Genomic DNA, 9,521 nt, shown 5'->3' with positions numbered 1-9,521 from the left:
GAGAGAAATTTTGAGTTCTGAATTACTGTCTCTCAAATGCAATGTCTGTCCCATTTCTTCCTTTCTTCTAGAGAGTAACAATTCATAGCCAGCTGATGATACCAGTGAATTTAATTATTTTTTTCTCCTGGAAACCTTTCTCTTCCTCAGGTTTCTTCTGAGATAAAAGATTCATTTATTTTTTAACAGCTGCTTCAATGGCAAACTGGGATTCTGCCAGCTCTCTGCAGTGTTTGTACCATGTTGCATCCGACCTCAGCTGAAAACCTAAGTAGGCTCAACAGTGAAGCCTGGCAGACCCTGCCAACAGATACCACAACACTCTGTCACCTTGCTGCATCTTTACAGCATCTAAGTATATAAGAAGCAACACCTGTTACCATGTTACAATTTTTCTAATGCCTTTTTTCTTGTAGAAATGGTGATTTATAAGAACTGGAGCATTTGATTCAAAATTTGATTTATCTTGATGAAATTCCAACTCTGAATATGCCATCGGGGAATTTTTTCTTTAGTAGAGAATGGATTTAGCTTAAAAAAGAGGTAGAAGTAACCCGTGTGGCAGCTGATTGTAGTTAAAAGATGGTATGTTGGTCAAATAATATCTCCCAGAGACTTTTGTGACTGCAGGCTTTTTACTGCCCAAGATAGTAAAAAGCATTTCAACTCCAGTTGTTCTGGCATTAAGACTTTTCAAAGGAAAGGCCTTATGAATCTTTTAGGTATTTTTAGGTCCTGGGCAGGTTTTATGGTGTTGTGCTGGCTCTTTGAAGCAGACTATTTCCTCGGCTTTTGGCACCTCCTTTGGAAGGGAGATAGAAGCAGGAGGTGTTTCTGTGGTGTTGTCTGCCCCTGGAAAAAAAAACACAGCAAATCTGGGAGAGCTGAACAGTCAGCAACAGCTTCCTGAGGGGTCCTTCACACAGAGGAAGGCTTGTGTGAGGAGGAAGATGGTGGAATTGGGTGCAGCTGTGCCAAAAGCACTGGATGCATAAAACCAGCAAAAGATATAAAGATAGCTTATACAGTTGCAGATACAACATTCCAGGATATGTATCTCCCATGTCCCCAGAGTCTAAATGGGAGAGAAAACTTTGTCACAGCGATGCATAATGTAATCACTGCCTGGAACATCCTTCTTCTGGAGCCTCAAAGGTGGCTGATGTTTGGCTCCCACTGCTTTGTCTGTGTAGTACTGACATGGCTAACACAATTAGGAGGAAAGGCAGTCAGAGGTTTCCAGCTGAATAATTTAAAACAATAAATAAAGAGGGATTATTTCTATAAAGCTTTTTTTTCCATTCATTTACTGCTTTTTCTTTTTACCTTATAACTAGCTTTCTACTTTTCATCTTTGTCAGCTAGGATTCCACACTCACTTTTCTTAATACCAGTCCAAATCTGTTGCCTATCACCTGCTACTTACTTTAGAATAAAGAGTCTGTCCCCGTTTTACTCGTTTCAATGAAATACCTGCTTCTAAGATCTTGTCCAAGCCTCTCTAACCCTGAGGCAACTCTTATCTGCCGTCTTGGTAGGTGATCGATACACTTTCCATTCCTGGAGCCAATGTGAAAGAAAAAAGAGAAATAAGACAACCCAGAAAAGACTCTCTTCTAACCTTTCTTTCACCTCAATCGTTTCCGGAAGGAAGAAGAGAAGGGTAGTAAATGTTTCATTCTTCTTCAAGGAACTTCAGCTCAGTTGGTCCTCAGCTTTAATCACCTGAAAAATACTTAAATGAGTGAACACAACTGGGAAAGAGTAAGTCCTTTTCTCTTGTCAAGTTGGGCTTGTGACAAAAATAGGTTTCTTCTGTGGCTGCTGACACTCTGAACACCCTCTTCCTTAGCATAAGCTCTTACGTTGGTTCCTGCAATCCAGCCAAGCGTAAGAACAAGAGCAACGTATTTTGTGACTGTGATTTTAAAGCCATACATTTGTGTCCTTAGAGTTAATCTAATTCAGTCTACAGTGATTTACAGAGCACCAGTTGCTGCCAGATCTCTGTGTTGTGGTGACACTTTGGGCTCCAGTGCTACAAGATTATAATTCACTTACCTTGTCCCATGTTTAATCGATTTTTATCGCCTTTGTCCACTTGTTCTCAGCCCTCAGTAGCACAGATGACGATGGATCCAAGCATCACATGGAATACAGTTGTTATTATGCCATTGCACTCAGGCTGCAGAGGTTTAAATTGATCCACAAGGTCAGCCTATGTCCCTTCAACTCCCCTAGGGCAAAAACCAGGTTCCCAAACACATCCTGCCCGTTTGTGTGAGGATCTGTCATGTCAGACCTTATTGCAGGTGCTTGGCTTTGACTTTACACACAACTGTGGTTTTTACATACCCCAAAGCTCCCTGTGCCATTCCCATTCTGGTGGGAATTACCTCCATTCCTCAGCGACTATTTAATCTGATAGGGTGAGCATCAGCTGGACCTTCCCTTACAATAATCTCAAGCCCATGGTTAACTAGGTTGTTTCTCAGCCTGTAGAGTCACTGTTCCTCTGCATCTCTGTGCAAAGCTGATGATCCCATTTCGGGGAGAAGTGACTTGTGGTCATGTACAAGTTTGGAGACAGATTCTCAGGAGGCAGGAATGGCATATTTACTTTATTTTAGAGTAAGTTGTGGCCCCATTTTCAATTCCTGCTGGGACTCCCACTATTTAAGGGCAGCCTTGAGTATTATGGCTTTGATATCACCCGGAGTGTTTTGGTTTTACTCAACAGTTAATTTTACTTTAGGCTGCATCTGGTATGGCTAGGGGAGTATCATGTAAGCTGGTTAGTAAGTGTGGCTAATAAAGCAGTGAACCCTGAAATAAACATCTGTCTCATCCTACTCAGGCTCTCAGATGATAATTGCATCACCTGTTCTGTCTCTCATTAGCACTGACAGATCTTCCTTCCCTTGCTCCCAAGACAGTGTGGGGGGAAGGCATTTACCCCATCTGTGTTTGGATTTCCAGTAAGCAGGCTCTGAATCTTCATCTTCTGTGGAGAGACTCAGAGTCTATGACATTATGTCAGATGCTATAAGGTCTTTCTCTCACTGGTCTGAGATTAAAGCTACAGTGATGCTGCTTAAGAGAGGTCAAGAGGTATCCCCTGAGTTTTTAAGTTAAGGCATGCAAAGAGCACTACCTGATGCATCTCACAGAGATGATAATGCAGGCAAGAGGCTTCTTTGATGCCCCTGGCCTGCTGCAGATTGTTTCATTAACTTCTAGCATTAAATGTGATTAGGGTGCTAAATCTATGAGGGGGTTAACTGGGGTACTGAAGCAGGAAGACTTCTTAAAGAGCTTTTAAAGTTCAATAAATTATGGTGCTTCCTTCTCAGTTAGCAGTTCTTGTGTAACTGAAGTCTGAGGAGTAAGTACAGTGCTGCCAGATGAAGGAGATGTGCCTGCTCTAGTACCTGATCTCTCAGTCAATGTGTTATGGTGATTTGGGGTGTGGGAAGGAGGCACTATACAGCAAAGCAGACTGTATTTTTGCAACCCTTGTTAATGTCACACAAGCCAACATAATGGCCACTGGGATTTTGGAGAACCCAAGCTAGTGCATTAGGATCTGTGAAAACAATATGACCAACACTGGGCAGACACTGCCTTGACATTGGCTGGGATGTGAAGCTTTCTGCACAACAAACATTCTGCCCTTGCACCAGCAGAGCTGCAAAGCAGCTAAGACCTAGCCTACAACCAAGGCTTCATTCTGCCTGTATGGAGCACACTGTAGATACAGATGTGCCCAGCATGCCACCTTTCTGCCACCCTCCAAACACAAGTAAGTGCGCAGGATACTAAGATCGTTTCAGTTCATGTTGTATTCAGGCTTGAGTGTCCCATTTCACTCCTGGTATTCAGGTAGAAGGTGAACATAGCTTCTTTGTGATATCTCTGAGGTCTTTAAAGAGCAGAGCCTTGCAAGTAATGTGGAGGATAGTAATGGTCTTGGTGCTGTAGTCTTCAAGAAGAAATCTGTCTCTTCGAGTTTGAGCATGTGGGACCCTTTGCCTGTCTAAGGGAGACTATAGGAAATGTCTTTTACTTTCCAATGAAGACATATGTACAGGAATAGAACTGATTTTCTCTTCCTTCCATAAAGCACCTGTGAGTTAGTTTCAGGATGTCAGTAAAGCAGATCTGCCTGCCATTTGTACTAATAATTTGTGTTACAGTAGCTGCCAGAGGCCACAGGACTGTACGCATCTCTACAGAAAAAGTTCAGCAGATGGCTTAAAAGCTGCATGTGTAAGATGATGGCTAAGAGCAATCTAATAATTTTGTCTTGGGCTATTTTGGGTATTTACCATTTTATTTACATAGTAAAATACTTCAAAGTGTATAAATACAGGAAAAAATGTATCTGCTCCAGTGTGCTTTCCTAGACTGTCTCACCATGGTATTAACTGCCATTTTAGCTCCGGTACCATTAGATTAATTACCTTGTCTATGGTTAAGCAAGAAACTGAACCCATGGCATCTAGGTACTATTTTTTTCTGGGGTAACCTTCTCTTTACACTATAATGTCCTGGAGTTACTTCTTCCCTGTCCAGCTGATATGTCATTCCTGACAGGACTGAACTTCAAACAGCTTAGTCAATTCAGCCAATACTTAGTAACGTGGATAGCTGTGCTTAGGTAATACATACCACAGCTACTGTCAGCTTAGTCTCCCTAGTGCCTATTGGTGTAGGATGATGTACTTTAGTGCTACCTGAGAGCATGAAAGAGAGGCGAGTCTGCTGTGGGTGATTAGGAGTCTGATCACACTCAATCCCTCTAATAAAATAATTCACCTTTCCAATACCTATTTGGAATCTAATGCCTTCTGGTTAAGTGGTCTACTATGGTTTCGAAAAAACAAGCATGAAACTACAGCTCCTTGCAGCAGGAATGTCTTGCAAACCAGACTTCTGTGCTGGCCAACTTCAGACCTGACTGTTGCATTAAATCTACTCACTGGGGCTAGATGCTGCCCAGGCGAGATCAGGTGTTTTACATTCAAGTCACTTCAGGCCCCACCCAAAATGCAAAAATGCTAGTGAAGGTCATTACCTTCCCCCTCTTCTTGGGCATTGATGTCCACAGCATGATCAAGGGTGTCTACAGGGAACAGATATTTACCAGGGAGCACTATCAACATAGAAAAGCCTGGTCCTACCACCCTGCAGGGGGGAATTTCTCACTTTACCTTGATTAATACCCACAGGAAGCATTGCCTTTAGCAGGAGTAGAACAGCCAGGGAGTGGAGATCTTTGCAAGAGTGAGCACAAAGACACAGGCAGCAGCTGTTTAGAATGTGGAGTGAGTGAAAGAGAGAGCAGGAGAGAGTTGCCTTCACGTTTCTTGAGCCAAAATATTGAGAGACAGAGTAATAAATAATGTGAATGGGCTGAAAACAGAAATTGTTTCCCCATGTTTAGTGTGACTCGCACAATACTCCGGCTTTAGAGATCCAGACTTCTTCTAAAGGGTTAAAATCACGTACTGTCTTTTTTCCCCCTGTAATTCTTGATCTCATGGGAGTGGACTCTGTGAATGAGGGTCTCCAACCAGTTTGTAGAAGATGCCCATGTGGGAAGGCTGCTGAGCCAGGGCCAACGCCAGCCTTGCCCTTTTTGGGGTGCTTGCTTAACAGCAAGCATTTAACAGAGCAGATGCACTAGGCCCAAAAGGTTTTTTTCTGACAGGACACAGTGGGTGTAAAGTGAGGCTGGCTTGTGCATTGGTGAGAGAGTTGCTGCAGCCTGCCCAGGCTGAAAAGGACCATGAGGAGCAGAGGGGAGCAACACTGTGCAGGGAGGCACAAAGCGCAACCAGTTTCTGCAGCGTAGTTTGCAACACTACAGGGGTGTGCAGGAAGGCCAGACTGAGGTTTTGTGGACTGCTGCCGCACTGGATTGCTTTATTTGACTTCTGTTTGCTTGAGATAATTTTGGTTATTTTTCTCCTAACAGACACAAGGACAAGCCATGGCCAGCCAGCAACAGAAGTGGCATGATCCCTGGATGGAAGAGCAGCTATAAAGAGGAAGAGCCTGGAGGTGTGCTCTGTGATAGCACTGGTGCACCTGCTGCCCTGCCTTCTGGTGGGAGCTGCTGCCATGGCCACCTGGACCCGCCCTGCCAGGGAGAGAGGCTCCATGGAAAAGCCAAGAAGGGATTGCTCCAGTACCACTACTCAAGTACTTTGAAAAGTTGGGTTTTCCCCACAGCTACCCCTCATTTTTTCCTGTTTGGGATGCAAAGCTGCAACAGCTCTTACAGTCTTCCAGTTTTGTGCAGTCAGCTCCTGACCCTATCAGCTAGCAACCCTTTGGTAGCATAGTAATTACTCAAGATGTTGATTTACATCATTCTAATTACAGTAAATTTATGTGCCCTTGTGATGGTGAGTATGGAGGACTGGCTAGCACTTAAAAAAAAATTGTATTTTAAGCCCATAGGAATGCTCTCTGGCTTCCTCTCCTTCAGCCCTCCAAGGAGAAGTTATTCTTTATTTTCAATTATGGTGAGGCAGCCTGGTCAAAGAAGCATGGTTTACATTTTTTTCTGACAACATTTAAGGCTGCCAATTGATATGTGACATGCAATTCTGACTTTGCCTGATGAGTGACACACACTTCAAAGCATCAAGTGTCTTGACTGTGCTCAATGCATTGCATATTGGCAGTTTAACTGCCTGTAACTCTAGGTTTGTTTGTTATGTGCTTTGTCTAACATAGACAAGATTTGTCAAGGCTGGATTTCTCTCAGTATTTGTTGGGCACCACCCTAAGCAGGTGCTGAGCACAATCAGATAAGGAAAAAAGTCACTCAGGACAGACTTTTAAGGGCATGTGCTCTTGCCATTGGGTTGATTATAATGAATGTAAAATATATATCTATACATGTTTATATGCTGCTGGTATGTATCCAGATAAAATTTAATTTATTTGATTTCTTTGATTGAACAAATTACATTAAAAGTGTGTGTTATATAGAGTTTCTTGAGTGACTCGGGAAATGGACATACATGCTGACCTGAAGAAGCTGTTTTATAGGTTTTCTGGGCCTCTTTTGTGGAGACCTTGCCAAGTGATCATTCCCCAGGCACATAACAATTTTCTATATAAAGAACGGTTTTAAAAATAACTCTCATGTACCTCTTAGATTCAGATGTTCTTTTAAGCCATAGAGAACTCAATGTTGTGATGACATATATTCCCAGTGGGGAAAATATTTCTTCTCCTTGTTTTACAAAATGTGTTGTCCACGATCTGAATGATAATTTGGGACTACATTTTTTTGAAATATCTGACACATGAATTTAAACACTTGTGTTGGTCTGATGCTATTTGTAATAGAGCAAAATACAGAGGGAGTATGCATGGGAATAGCATTCACATTCCTTCCTCCTTATATTTTAAACAGAACCTGATATAGTTTGTACTTGTTCACTTTCTTTTGTGTTTATTTTCCTTACTATATAAGATATTAGAGAAGGGCATCACCAGTGAACAGAAAATACATATCTGCATTTTGCTTTTTGTTGTGTATAAATGAACACAGCAATGCCCACTCTGGCCTGATTGCCCAGGCCAATGCTTTTCACTCTGGCTGTTCATAGCATCTCAGAATGTTGCCCAGCAGAAACACTGTGAAGTGTTAATAGAAAAGGAACCACACACAAATCTACCTTCCTAGACGTGGTAAACGTGCTTTTGTTGCTCTTGGAACTTGTGGTCAGGCAGGAGTCTTGCAGGCCAGCATAGGGCCATGCTAATATTCTTCATGTTCAGTATTTTAAATTAAAATGTCCTTGATAGGATCGCTTCTGTAGGGTATTAAAGTTATGTTTGTATTTAAATGCAAAAAGTTCCATTTAGGAAGCCACCCTGATCCACCAGCCAGGAAAAGAAATTCTTCAAAATGAAAACGGGAAAAAAATGCACCTTTTTTCTCATTTCTAATAATAACTGTGACACAAATATTCAGAAGCATTGTAAAAAGTACCAAAGAGACAAATAGTAGTCAGATGTATGTGTCAAAGAGATATATATGTTACACCTACACATCCAGAAATTAGGGCTGGGAATTCTTTTGCCCTGATGTTACACCTGCAGAGGTCTAAGTTTGACCTGGCTATCCAATGTTCTCTTGACTGTAGACTGGTAGAAGCAGGCACTTGTAAGGCACAATCTAGGTCATGCAAAAGCAGATGTCTTCAGTCAGTCAGGTGAAGTGCACATTACTCTCTTATCTGGGGAAGGGGGAAAATAAATTGATTTACTAGCTTAGTTGTAGACATTTATGGTTAGATCAAACAAACTGCATCATGGAATTTTGGGATAGTTGTAACATTGTCTAGCCTTTTCCAAGAGAATAGCTAAACTCCAATCCCTATGGCATCCAAAGATTCTTTTTACTGTGGACTCAAATGAGACAAGATTGATATGGTTTGCTGCATTTATTCAGTGTCCTTTAGAGAAAAAACAATGTAATTTAAGTGCTCAATAAATCAGACTTGTCTGCACATATTTAAATTAATGAGTTGGGTTCATTTTCTGAAGACATATGTCTAGTGCCATTTGAGACAACCTACATGGTCTCCTGTGACTTCTTTAGATGGTCATGGCTCTTTCAAATCTCCAATGTCCCTGCCTGCTGGCCCTGTGCAGATTCCTCTGATGGCACTGGGTGCTATATTTGGTTGAATCAATGTCAACAAATAACGACCAAAAAAAACCGAACACACACAAAAAAACCCCTAGGCCTGTAAGCAGTGCTAAAGATACACAGTATTTGTAGGACTAAGTGTCTTTGTTCCCTTCAGGCAATGAGTTCACAGCCGAGTGTGCACTGCAGCAGCATCTGTCTCTGAAGAAAGTCACTGAGTCAAAATGGCCAAGTGTAGAGAAAGATGATAATAAACTGAGATACTATGTTACTTAGAGATGGAATCATGATTCAGGCAGCTTGTCCACAGCTCATGTTTAGCTGTTCCTAGCACTTATGAAAATACTCTGCTCTATGCTGTGATGAGACGTTGAATGACTTAAAATAGAATCATAGAATGTCTTGGGTTGGAAGGGACTTCTAAAGGTCATCTAGTCCCTCCCCCTTACAATAAGCAGGGACATCTCACACTGTCCAGGCTCAGAGCCCCATCAAGCCTGACCTTGAATGTCTCCAGGGATGGGGCTTCCACCACTTCTCTAAGCAACCTGTTCCAGTGATCCACTACCTTCATATTAAAGAACTTTTTCCTAATGTTCAACATAAATCTACCCTTCTCTAGCTTAAAAACATTACTCCTTGTCCTATCGTTACATGCCCTTGTGAACAGGTCTTCCCCAGCCTCCTCATAGGCTCCTTTCAGGTATTGGAAGGTCACTGTAAGGTCCCCCTGAAGTCTTTTCTTCAGGCTGAACAACCCCAACTTCCTCAGCCTGTCTTTATAAGAGAGGTGCTCCAACCCTCTGACCCTTTTCGTTGCCCTCCCCTGGACATGCTCCAA

The sequence above is a fragment of the Apus apus genome, chromosome 2 (genome assembly GCF_020740795.1).
Source record: "Apus apus isolate bApuApu2 chromosome 2, bApuApu2.pri.cur, whole genome shotgun sequence".
NCBI lineage: Eukaryota > Metazoa > Chordata > Aves > Apodiformes > Apodidae > Apus > Apus apus.
The sequence above is the reverse complement of the archived record's forward strand: the minus strand, read 5'-3'. Positions refer to the sequence as shown.